Source organism: Arachis ipaensis, chromosome B6 (genome assembly GCF_059453495.1).
Source record: "Arachis ipaensis isolate K30076 ecotype BB chromosome B6, ASM5945349v1, whole genome shotgun sequence".
NCBI lineage: Eukaryota > Viridiplantae > Streptophyta > Magnoliopsida > Fabales > Fabaceae > Arachis > Arachis ipaensis.
Window position 1 is genome coordinate 25,312,912 of NC_142441.1, and position 13,033 is coordinate 25,325,944.

Below are 13,033 nucleotides of genomic sequence, written 5' to 3' on the forward strand. Positions count from 1 at the left end.
TTGCTGAAGCATTGGAGAAAATGCCCTTGTATGCAAAGTTCTTAAAGGAGCTTATCAACAAGAAGAGGAGCTGGAATGAGAAGGAAACGGTGATCTTGACCCAAGAATGTAGTGTTGTCATCCAAAGAGGTCTTCCACCAAAGCTCAAAGATCCAGGAAGCTTCATCCTATCTTGCACTATAGGCAACAGAACATTGGACAAAGCCCTCTGTGATTTACGAGCCAGCATCAACTTGATGCCTCTCTCATTAATGAAGCAGCTAGCAATAGAGGAACTCAGGCCAACTCGAATGTCACTTCAAATGGCTGACAGATCACTCAAAATACCTAATGGAGTTGTGGAGAATTTGTTAGTGAAAGTAGGAGAATTCATATTTCCTGCTGACTTTGTCATTTTAGACATGGAGGAAGAAGGACACAACTCAATCATTTTGGGGAGGCTCTTTCTAGCCGCAGCAAGGGCTATAATTGATGTAGAGAAAGGTGAAATAACACTCAGAGTGCATGATGAAAAGATGATCATCAATGTCTTTAAAGCCATGCAATACCCCCCTGAGAAAGAAAAGCATATGAGGGTGGAAATGGTGGAAGAAGTAAAGAGGGGGTAACTTGAGGCCAACAACCAGGAGGAATAGGAAGAGAAAATAGAAGTGGAACAAGATTTCATAGAAGAGGAAGTATTAGAAATCTCTTCTGAAGGAAAGACAGAGGAGAAGCCAAAACAAGAGTTAAAGCCTCCCCCCCCCCCATCTCAAGTATGTATTTTTTGGAGAAGCAGAGGCCCTGCCAGTGATCATAAATTCCTCCTTGAACATAGAAGAAGAAATAAAGCTGATTGAAGTGTTGAAAGCTCACAAGACAGCCTTGGGTTGGATGATTAATGATATCAAGGGCATAAGTCCTGCCATCTGTATGCACAAAATTCCATTGGAGGAAGATTCAAGGCCTGTAGTTCAATTCCAAAGAAGGCTTAACCCAACCATGAAGGAGGTGGTTCAAAAAGAAGTGATGAAGCTATGGAATGCTAGAATCATATACCCAATCTCTGACAGCTCTTGGGTGAGCCCAGTACAAGTAGTGCCAAAGAAAGGTGGCATGACTGTCATCTTCAATGAGAAGAATGAACTCATTCCCACAAGGACAGTGACGGGGTGGAGAATGTGCATTGATTATAGAAAACTGAATGATGCTACAAGGAAAGATAATTTTCCTCTCCCATTCATTGACCAGTTGCTGGAAAGATTAGCTGGCCATGCATACTATTGCTTCCTGGACGGGTACTCTGGATACAATCAAATAGTGGTGGATCCCAAGGATCAAGAAAAGACTTCCTTCACCTGTCCATTTGGAGTCTTTGCTTACAAAAGGATGCCCTTTGGGCTATGCAATGCCCGTGCAAGTTTTCAAAGGTGTATGCTTTCTATATTTTCTGACATGGTAAAAAAATTTTAGAAGTCTTCATGGATGATTTTTCTGTGTTTGGCAATTTATTTAACACCTGCTTGCATCATTTAACTCTTGTTTTGAAAAGATGCCAAGAAACTAATCTGGTATTGAACTGGGAGAAATGCCATTTCATGGTTCCTGAAGGGATAGTTCTTGGGCATAAGGTTTCAAGCAAAGGTATAGAAGTTGACAAAGCAAAAATAGAAATCATTGAAAAGCTTCCTATACCTGTTAATGTGAAAGCAGTAAGAAGTTTTCTTGGACATGCTGGTTTTTACAAGAGATTCATCAAAGATTTTTCAAAAATAGCAAAACCACTAAGCAATTTGCTAGTGATTGATAATCCTTTCATCTTTGATGACAATTGCAAGCATGCCTTTGAAATTTTAAAAAGAAAACTCACTACAGCACCAATCATCACACCCCTAGATTGGGAATTGCCTTTTGAACTTATGTGTGATGCAAGTGACTTTGCAATTGGTGCTGTATTGAGGCAAAAGAAAGACAAGCTACATCATGTTATATACTATGCTAGCAAGGTGTTGAATGAAGTACAGAAAAATTATACCACCACCGAGAAAGAGCTATTGGCAATTGTATATATATTTGATAAATTTAGACAATACTTGATTAGTTCAAAGGTTATAGTATATACTGATCATGCTGCTCTCAAGTATCTCATGTCTAAACAAGATTCAAAGCCAAGACTTATTAGGTGGGTGTTGCTGCTACAAGAATTTGACATTGAAGTGAAAGATAGGAAAGGGAATGAGAACCAAGTGGCAGACCATTTGTCAAGACTATCACAAAAAGCTAACCAAGCTCCACATTCAGTGAACGAAAGCTTTCCAGATGAACACCTTTTACAAATCCAACAAGCTCCTTGGTTTGCAGACATTGCAAACTACAAGGTTGGAAGGAAGATTCTCCAAGAATTCACCAAGCAACAAGTGAAGAAGCTGCTCAATGAGGCCAAGAAATTCTTATGGGATGAACCATTCTTATTCAAGAGGTGTCCAGATGGAATGATTAAGAAATGTGTTCCTGAGAGTGAGATGAGAGACATATTATGGCATTGTCATGGTTCAACTTATGGTGGACATTTTGGACCAGAAAGAACAGCAGCCAAAGTACTTTAAAGCAGATTTTATTGGCCAACCATATTCAAGGATGCCAGAGAGTTTGTTCATCAATGCAATGAGTGCCAAAGAGCTGGAGGATTAACAAGAAGGAATGAGATGCCTCAAAACTACATCTTGGAGGTAGAACTCTTTGATCTTTGGGGCATAGACTTTATGGGCCCTTTTCCACCTTCATATTCTTTCAAATACATACTTGTAGCAGTAGAGTATGTCTCAAAGTGGGTGGAAGCCATGGCAACAACTACATGTGATGCACAAATTGTCCTTCAATTCCTTAAGAAGCACATTTTTACTAGATATGGAGTGCCTAAGGGTCTTGTCAGTTATGGTGGTAATCATTTTTGCAACAAACAGATGGAGAAACTACTTTGTAAATATGGGGTGATGCATAAAGTAGCTACACCATATCACTCACAGACCAATGGCCAAGCAGAGCTTGCAAATAGGGAGTTGAAGAGGATTTTGGAAAAAACAGTGGGGAACACAAGAAAGAATTGGGCCAGAAAATTAGAAGATGCTCTCTGAGCATATAGAACAGCATTCAAAACTCCTATTGGAAAGTCTCCTTTTCAGTTATTATATGGCAAGTCTTGTCACCTCCCTGTAGAACTTGATCATAAAGCCTTCTGGGCCACTAAACTCCTCAATCTTGATTCTCAAGCAGCAGGAGAGAAGAGGCTACTGCAACTAAATGAGTTGGATGAGTTTAGACTGGAAGCCTATGAAAATACTAAGATATACAAGGAAAAAGCTAAGAGATGGCATGACAAAAGGATCTCGAAGAAGGAGTTCAAACCAGGACAGCAAGTACTCTTGTATAACTCCAGGCTCAAAGTTTTCCCTGGCAAACTCAAGTCCAAATGGACTGGCCGCTACTTGGTGACAAAGGTTCTTCCTTATGGAAGCCTTGAACTCCTAGATGAAGCAACAAAAAACAATTTCACAGCAAACGGTCACAGGCCAAAGCATTATTTGGGAGGCCCTTGGGACAAAGAGAAGGAGATTCAGAAATTAAGTTGAGCAAGAATGAAGGATGTCAAGCTAGTGACATTAAAAGAGCGCTTGTTGGGAGGCAACCCAACCAGAGGTAGTTTTCTTTTCGTAAACTATTTCAATAAAAAAAAGGGTTAAGTAGACTTATCTGTATTGCAAGGAGCTAAGTTTGGTGTTGCACACCAAAATAATTTAAGGGTGAATGAAGGATGCTAAGTTTGGTGTTCCACCAAAAATCTCATTTAAAAACACATTTCAACCCTCTGCATAAATGGTTACTAGCTCCAAGCAATCAGGGAAATCAATAAACCATTGTCTGTCTTCTAGTTTTTAGTTTTATTACTTTTAGCAAAAGCACATGGTTTCATGTAACAGATGTATCTTAGACAGTAGCAAGGGACTAAATTTGGTGTTCCCTCACCAAAGTAAGTTCAAGAATCTACAATAATTCATGCATGCTAACCATCTGCCTAAGTGCTTGGAAAAAAACAAGCAACTTCTAATAATTATGCAGAAAAAATACTCAACCTCTTAAAAGAATCATCACCAAGGAAAATGCAAAAGTAAAAGATGATGATGACAAAAGGAAAGCTGCAAGACACTCCTGAGAGGTTGTATTGTCACAAAATTTACTCTGCTTTGAAATATTTTGAATAAGAAGTTGCTGTGTACCTTGATATTTAGTGCAAATAGTGCAAATTTTGATGTCTGTTAAATGCACTAGCTGCATTATGCTTGTTATCACTCATCTGCATTAAATTCATGTCTTGTTTCCCTTTTGCATCAATAAGAGAAAATGTTTGAAATAGAAAGTGTTTGTCCAATGTAGTAGGAATTAGAATAAAGACTTGTGGTGGTAATTGCTTGATTAGATGATAAGCTTAATAATAAAAGCTATAGAATAGAATGTCCTTTGTAGTGTGAACTTAGTTGCTGTTATAAAACCTTTTATTAATGAACATCCCTGGAAAATGAAGATAACTGAGAAAGAAAAAGGAAAAGAAAAAGAAAAGAAAAGCCAAGGATTGGCAACAAGAATGAAAGAAACAAATAATAAGGCTGGACACCAATAGCTTGGACCTTAGGACATATGCCTGTGGTGCTTCTTGTACTAGGATATGCTTGGATAATTAGGTTTTGAGGAGTCTTTTAAAACATGGTAACTTGGATTAACTAATCCGGGATTACCAACTAAAAGTCCATTATCAAGAGCAACCTAGTTACAAATAATTTAGTGACCCAAAGAGGTACTGGGCATCAATGTCCCTAAGAAGAATTGTGAGCCAAGTGTCTGTAGTGAAGAGGTGTTGAGAAAAATTGAGCCAAAAGGCTGCTGCAATACTTGACACTGAGCTATCATTGAAAAATAAAGTTTCTAGGCAAAAGAAAGAAGGAAAAAGCTAACAGGGATCAATAAAAGAACAAGGAATTGTAACAGCAACTATAGTGAATCCTCAAAGAGACATTTCATATCTGTCAACTAAGAATAAATTGAGCTGCATCTTGTCTGCATAAAACCCCATAGTTCAAATTCTATTACCTACTAAATAAGGACACATATACTTCTTTGTTTTGTTTCATCTCTTCTCATGTTTAGTGCTTGCTTGGGGACAAGCAAGATTTAAGTTTGGTGTTGTGATGATAAGTCATCGTATGCTAGTTTTATAAGCATCTTTCACTTGTTTCACTAGGTTTTATGCACTTTCTTGCACAATAAGTAAGTGATTGGAATGGATTTTCATGATTATTTTGAATCAATCAAACATCATTTATTTTACACAAAATCATAAGGTTTATTATAGAATTAATTGATTTTATGAATGATGCAAAGATCTCGTGATTTTGGTGAGACTTTGATTGGTTGTTTGATTTCTTGTAGGTGAAGAAATGAAAAAATGAAGAATCAAGGAAGCGTTGCGTTCAAAGAAGCAACGCCACGCTCAAAGAGCACACTTTGAGGCTAGCGTTCACTTTGGAAGTGAGCGCCACGTTCACTTTCTCACCTTTTTCGTGTTTTTCAAGGTGCAGCACTCAATCAAAGAGCCAGCGCTCAAATATTGAGCGTAGCGCTCAACCAAGGGAGTGCTAGGAGAAGCGCTCAACCAAGGGAGTGCTAGGCAGCGCTCAAGGAATCAACGAAGCGCTCACTAGGAGAGCGCCCATGAAGAAAAGGCGTGCATCATTGCGAGAGCGCTCACTAAAGGAGCGCAGCGTTCAAAAAGAGAGCGCTAGAGAAGGCTACATGCGCACCAAAATTGGCACGAGGGATGCACACCAAGGGGCCAGCCTAGGCCAATGAGTGAAGCGCTAAAAAAGTGAACTCAGCGTTCACAAAGAGAACGCTGGCTTGTGAGAAAGGCGCACGTGAGGAAGCATGCAGGAAAAGTGAACGCAGTGCTCAAATCACAAACTGAGCGCTCCACTGGGAGGAGCCCAAGCCACCAAGCACCTAATCCACTTATTCAAGGCCAAATCCAAATCAACAAAAGCCCACTTCCAATGCTTAATGCGGAAAATAGAAAGTGTATAAATAGGAGCAATTTTGATTTGAGAAGGACTTTTTTACTTCACATTTTTGTTTTACTTTTCTTTTTCTTGAAATTTTCTTTAGAATTTGGAGAATTGGGGATTAGATCTAAGTTTTCTTTTTGTTTGTTCTTTCTTCGGCAACTTCTATTTTCTGTTTTGGGTTTTGAATTCAGATTGAAGAACACCACTAAATTTCTTCATCTGAGAATCATCTTTTACTTTTCCTGCTTATAGTTCTAAGTATTGTAAATTTGTTCTCAATTTTCTTTTCTGTTTTCATTTTATTTCTTCTGCAATTTCTTCTTTTCTATTTTGGTCAAGAGAGAAATTGAGATTTGAGTTTCTTTCTGTTTTGTTATTTGAAGGCAATTGTTGATTTCTCTTTAAGATTTTAAATCTGATCCAAGTTCTCATTCCGTTTTGACTCCTTTGCAAATTTTCCATTTCTGTTTTGCTACTGAGATCCAGATCTGAATCTCTTCATCTCATAGTTCTATGATTTACTTCAATTTACATTTTCCAGCTCAGTTTTGAAACCCAATACCCAAATCCCTTTATTCTTCATGCAATTTAAGTTTCTTAGCAATTTAGATTCAGCAATTTACATTTCTTGCACTTTGAGTTTCAGTCATTTACCTTTCTTGCAGTTTAAGTTTCAGCTTATTTACTTTTTTGCACTTTAGGTTTCTGCACTTTACTTCTTCTGCACTTTAAGATTCAGCCAATTCTCATTCTCCCTTTTATTTTCTTGCAATTTTACTTCTGTTAATCAAATTTCACTCAAATCATCAAATATTCACTTAACTAAATTCATCACCTAACTAAAGTTGCTCAATCCATCAATCCCTGTGGGATCGACCTTACTCTTGTGAGTTATTACTACTTGATGTGACCCGGTACACTTGCCGATGAGTTTTGTGTGGAAATGTTTTTCCCTCATCACTTTTTCTTTTTCTTTCTGCTTTTTGCTTTTTCTGCTATTTCTTTTGCTTCAAGAATCAATGTTTTTTTATTTTTCAGAGAGTCAATAATACTTCTCTAAATTCACTGTTCTTCAAGAGCTAATACACTTAACTTCACTATCAAATATGCACAGTTAATTCATACATTCAAAGGATCAATGCAAGGCCACCATAAAAAATATTTGGAGATAAGTACTTCTAAAAAATAAAAGTTTTCTTATAATCTTAATGAGGATACATTGGATATCTTATAACCATGAAGTACTTGAAAATAAACTACTAAAGCAAAATCCTAAAAATGATCATGCAAAAGCCAGAATAGAAATAAAAAAAATGGAATGAAATAATGAAAAATAGAAAGAAACGGGAATGAAACTCAACCACCTTAGTACTGATAGTTGCTCAAGCTGTGCGCTTCTGTGAAGATGATTTAGCTTCCCTTGTTGCCATTGATGATAATATAGACCTAGAGCTCGCTCTGCAACACCAAACTTAAAAAGTTTGCTTGTCCTCAAGCAAAGAAAACTGAAAACAGAAGGTAAGAGTGTTAGAAAGGGATGACAAATTCGGGCATTCAACGCCAAGAATGGGCGTTCAATGCCCAAAAGGGACCAAAAATTGGTCCAAAGCTTCTCCTGAATAGGCGTTAAACGCCCAAGTTGTTCCTATTCTGGCGTTTAACGCCAGCAAGTACTCCTCAGTGGGCGTTGAACGCCCAGCCTCTGCTCCCTGGCTGTCGTTCAACGCCAGCTTTCTGCTCCATGTAGGGTGTTAAATGCCCTAGTGACTCCTTCCCTGGCGTTCAATGCCAGCTTGCTTCTCCCCTTTAGGCGTTGGACGCCCAGGTGCTCCTTCCTTGGCGTTCAACGCCAACTATGCTACTTATCTTGGGCGTTGAACACCCACACTTCTGCCTGTGTGGCGTTCAACGCCAGGTCTTCCTCCTTGTCTGGCGTTCAACGCCAGCAAGGGGATCTCCCCAGGGTGTTCTGTTTTCATCTCTGAATGTTTCTGTTTCTGTTCTGATTACTGCACATGATCACAAACTTTAAAAAATCAAAGGGAATAACTATGATAATAAACTAATATCACCCAAATATAAATGAACTTAAAGAATGAAAAGCATAAATACTCTTATCATGGTTGGGTTGCTCCCAACAAGTGCTTCTTTAATGTCATTAGCTTGACACTTGATTGTTGACTTTCTTCCTCTTCTTCTAGTTGGTTAATAGAAAGGACTCCAAGGGGAAAGAGGAGAAGATTAGTGCTCTTAGAATTGAATTCCTCCTAACAAGCTTTTTTGTTTTATTGTCATCAGATTGATTCTCCTTGCTTGTTAGGGTAGGGGTTGTATTATTTCTCCATCCCTTATGCATCTTCCTCTTGGGACCTTCCTCCTTGGTGGATGGTGACTGCCCAACACCAAACTTAAGTTTGATGTCTGGGAAAACTGTATGAGTTTTCACCAAAGGAGGAGGTTTCAATACTGTACTTTGCATGGAAGTACCTCCTTTATCAGGGGATAGTGGAGGTTTAAGGACCTTGAAAACCATGTAATCCTTCTATAATCTTAGCACCAATTCTCCTCTCTCAGTATCAGAGAGGTTTCTTCCAGTAGAGAGAGACCATTGCTCCAAAACCTCAGCAAAAGGAATATTGAATTGCAGCTTCTCATAGCCTTCCAAGGATTGTGAGCAGTGCTCATCCTTTGTTTCCTTTTGAACCGTCTGAGGGTGTGGTACTTTAGGCTTTCTTCCCATAAGAGGGATGTGTAACAATGTGCTTCCAGCCTCTTCTTGATTTAGTTCCTCAACAATGGGTACCACCTAAGGCTCAGCCTCCTTGGTCCTAATCAGGGCTTTGCACTCTTCTCTTGGATTCACCTCTGTGTCTCTGAGAAGAGTGTTAGGGTGTCTCTGCAGTTTCTGAGGAAGATTCCTCTGAATGGCAGTACTGCACTCCTTAGTAAGCACCACTGTCTCTACTTCCCTCCAATCCCTCTTGTTATTCAGTATTTCCTTCATGAACTTAGCATATGAAGGCATTTTTTCAAGAGCCTCTGCAAAGGGGATTTTGATCTCCAGCTTCTTGAAAGATTCTAAGAATTTTTGGCAAATTGCCTATCTTTTTCATCTTTCTAGAGTCTTTGAGGGTATGGTAACTTGGCCTTGTGCTCAAGGGCCATGAGTGGTGCAGGTTGAGTGTCCATAGTGCCTAAAGAAGGGTTACCAACTTGCTTAGAAGAGGTATTACTAGAACTTACACGTGTCTGGTCTCCCTGTATCTGGTGTTCAACGCCTGGGCTGCCCCCCTTCTGGGTGTTGGACACCCATGCCATCCCTTTCTGGGCGTTCAACGCCCCTGATGGTACCCTAGGCGGCAGCTTGTTCATCTTCTGCCATTTCCTCATCTCCCTGCCTCTTACTGTTCTGAGGCTGGGTGTTTAGGGTACTCCCTAATTAGATAGCTTGGCACTCTTCCCTTATTTGTTCAGACAATAGCTGTTTAGCCTGGTTCAATCGTGCTTCCATATTCTTGCTGGAGGCTCAAGTCTTTTGCACTGTTTCTTGCAAGCTTAGCACTTGTTGTGTGAGAAAGTGTAGCTGCTGGGTTAATGACTCACTTTGCTTAGGAGGGTCTGATTCAGTGGACACTGTCTTGACCTCTCCCTTCATTGAAGTCTAACTAGATGAGTACAAATGTTGATTGCTGGCAACTGTCTCAATGAGTTCTTGAACTTCCTCAATTGTCTTTCTTGTGTGGATTGAACCACCAGCAGAATGGTCTAAGGACATCTTAGCCATATCTGTGAGTTCGTAATAGAAGATGTCTAATTTTACCCATTCTGAAAATATTTCAGTAGGACATTTCCGTAGCATCATCCTGTATCTCCCCCAAGCATCGTAAAGAGACTCATTAACTTCTTGTTTGAAGCCTTGAATGTCCAGTCTTAGCTGGGTTAGCTTCTTTGGTAGAAAGTATTGATTCAAGAACTTATCCACCAGCTGACTCCATGTTTTCAATCTTGATTTAGGTTGATTATCGAACCACCTCTTTGCTTGGCCTTTCATAGCAAATGGAAAGAGCAACAACCTGTAGACATCTTGGTCTACTCCGCTAGTTCTTACTGTGTCAGCTATCTATAAGAATTCAGCAAGAAATTCTGCGGGCTCCTCTTGTGGAAGTCCCTGAAACTGGCAGTTTTTCTACACTAGAAAGATCAACTCTGGGTTGTGCTCAAAATGAGCTACTCCAATAGAAGGTATACTAATACTCTTTCCATAGAAGTCAGGAGTGGGAGCTGTATAAGACTCAAAAGTTCTTTTAGGTTGTGCCTCTCCCTCTAGATTCAACGTGCATTCTTCCTGTTCCTACATACACAGACAAGAGACAAAAAAGAAAGTGGGAGTCTCTATGTTAGAGTATAGAGAGCTCCCAATGAGATACCCAAAAAGAAACAATTTTTTTTGAAATTCGAAATTAAATAAAATAAAAATAGAAAACTAAAAATAAATTAGAAATTTCGAAAAAAATAATAAAAGAAAAGATTAAGAAAAGATATGACAACCACTTAACTAACAAGATTAAAAATTAAAAAGGATATTTTCGAAAATTGGAGAGAAAAAGTCAAATAAAGATTCTGAAATTCAATTTTTTAAAAGAAAGTGAAGATTTAAAATTTAGAAGTTTAAAATTTAAAAAGAAGATAAGATAAGTTTTAAAATTTTTAAATTTAAAAGAAATATAAGGTAAAGATTTGATGATTTGAAAATTTTTTGAAATTTAAAAAAAAAAAAGAAAGAGTCAATCAAAGATTTGAAAAATTAAATTAGAAAAGAGAAAGTCAAACAAGATAAGTGAAGATTTTAAAATTTAAGACAAAAGATTTGATTTTGAAAATTTGAAATTAAAAAGAAGAGGAGGTCAAAGAAAGATTTTGAAATTTTAAATTTTGAATTTCGAAAATTGAATTTGAATTAGGATAAGATAAGATTTTGAAATTTGAATTTTAAAATTTGAATTTAAAACAAGATGAAATAAGATATTTTTTTTTTGAAATTCAAAGAAAGGAAAGATAAAAGACACCAAACTTAAAGGAAGTATTGTTGTGCCCGTTATTGCAGAAGGAATGCGAAAAGAGGTAACTTCCCGAAGAAGGCGAAGAGGTGGAGAGAGAAAGTGTACGTCTCGAAAAACGTATCGAGTGGATCAATATTAATGGGGAAGTTAAATGGTAATTATTACTGATTTAAGAGATTGAACGCCATTGGCCGTAGTCATCCAATCTGATGAAGGGTGAAGCTCTAGCAGTTCATTCTCCTGGCGATCTTACTAAAAACGCCACAGACAAGGTCGAATCTTTCGGATCAGAGAATGCTGCTTTTTTGGATTCTAGCCTATACCACGGAGACCCTAATCTCCCCGAAAATCGGCTGAACTGGTGTCTCGAGAAGTCCCCAACGAAATCGTGGATTAGCCGTCTAAGAGATGTATAAACATAGCTATTGGTCTGTGCTTTCCAGTCACGTATTCACGCGAGCCCAAGTAGACGCGGGTGTTTGTCAGGTACGTTCATCTTAGTATGATGAACAGAGCTGATTGTCACTGATCATCCTATTCACCATGTTGAAGAGCGAGTATACATCTTAGAAATAATCAAACATGGATCGAAGAAGAAATAGTAATACTTTTATTAATTTATAAGACTCGGCAGGGCTCCTCCCCTCAACCTAGGAGGTTTAGAAACTCATACTGAAAGGAGAATACAATGATAAACGTGTAAAGTGGTAAAAGAGATGGTAAAAAGGTTTTGAATTACATAAATATAATCTCTTAAATACTAAACAAATGACTAGTAAGGGTAAAACAATCTTTTTAGTGCTAAAATACACTTCTGGGGCCCACTTGGTGAGTGTTTGGGCTGAGCTTTGATGAGATCCACATGCTATGAGGCTCCTAGGGTGTTGAATGCTGGCTAGGGAGTCCTCTCTGGGCATTTGGACGTTGGACTCTTCATTGTGGGCGCTGGACGCCTGGAAGGGGGCAAGAAGCTGGCGTTGGACGCCAGTTTTGGGCCTTCTAATCTGAAGCAAAGTATGAACTATTATAAATTGTTGGAAAGCTCTAGAAGTCAGCTTTCCATAGCCGTTAAAAACGCTTCATTTGGACATCTGTAGCTCCAGAAAAGCTCTTCCGAATGCAAGGAGGTCAGATCTGGACAGCATCTGTAGTGCTTTCTCTGTCTCCGAATCAGACTTTTACTCCAGCTCCTCAATTTTAGCCAGAAATTACCTAAAATTGTACAAAAACACAAAAACTCATAGTAGAATCCAAAAATGTGAATTTAACACTAAAACCTATAAAAACTTAATAAAAACTAAACAAAACATACTAAAAACTATATGAAACTGATGCCAAAAAGCGTATAAAATATCTGCTCATCAGTGATATTCTCCTTTAAATACTAATCTAATACTTAGGGATTACAAAATTAAGATAGACTGGACTCTTAGTGTGAAAATCCTCTTCCTGGGCCCACTTGGTGAGTGTTTAGACTGAGTTTGGGGTGAATCCACGAGTTGGTAATCCCTTTTGGGCGTTGGACACCAGCCTTGCTCCCTTTTGGGCGTCCAAATGCCAGCGGCTCCCTTTTGGGCGTTGAACACCAGAAAGGCGGTAATTGTGGGCGTTTAACGCCCGTTTTGGGCCTTTATTTCCAAAGACAAGTATGGACTATTATATATTTCTGGAACTAGAAGTTAGCTTTCCAATGCCGTTGAGAGCGCGTTATTTGGACCTCTGTAGCTCCAGAAATGCTTGTTTAAATGCACAGAGGTCAGAATCCAGCATCTGCAGTCCTTTCTCAACCTATGAATTAGTCTTTTCCAAAACTTGCCAGAATTACCCAAAACTCACCTAAAAACATAGAAAAACCACAAAAACTCAAAGTAGCATCCAAAA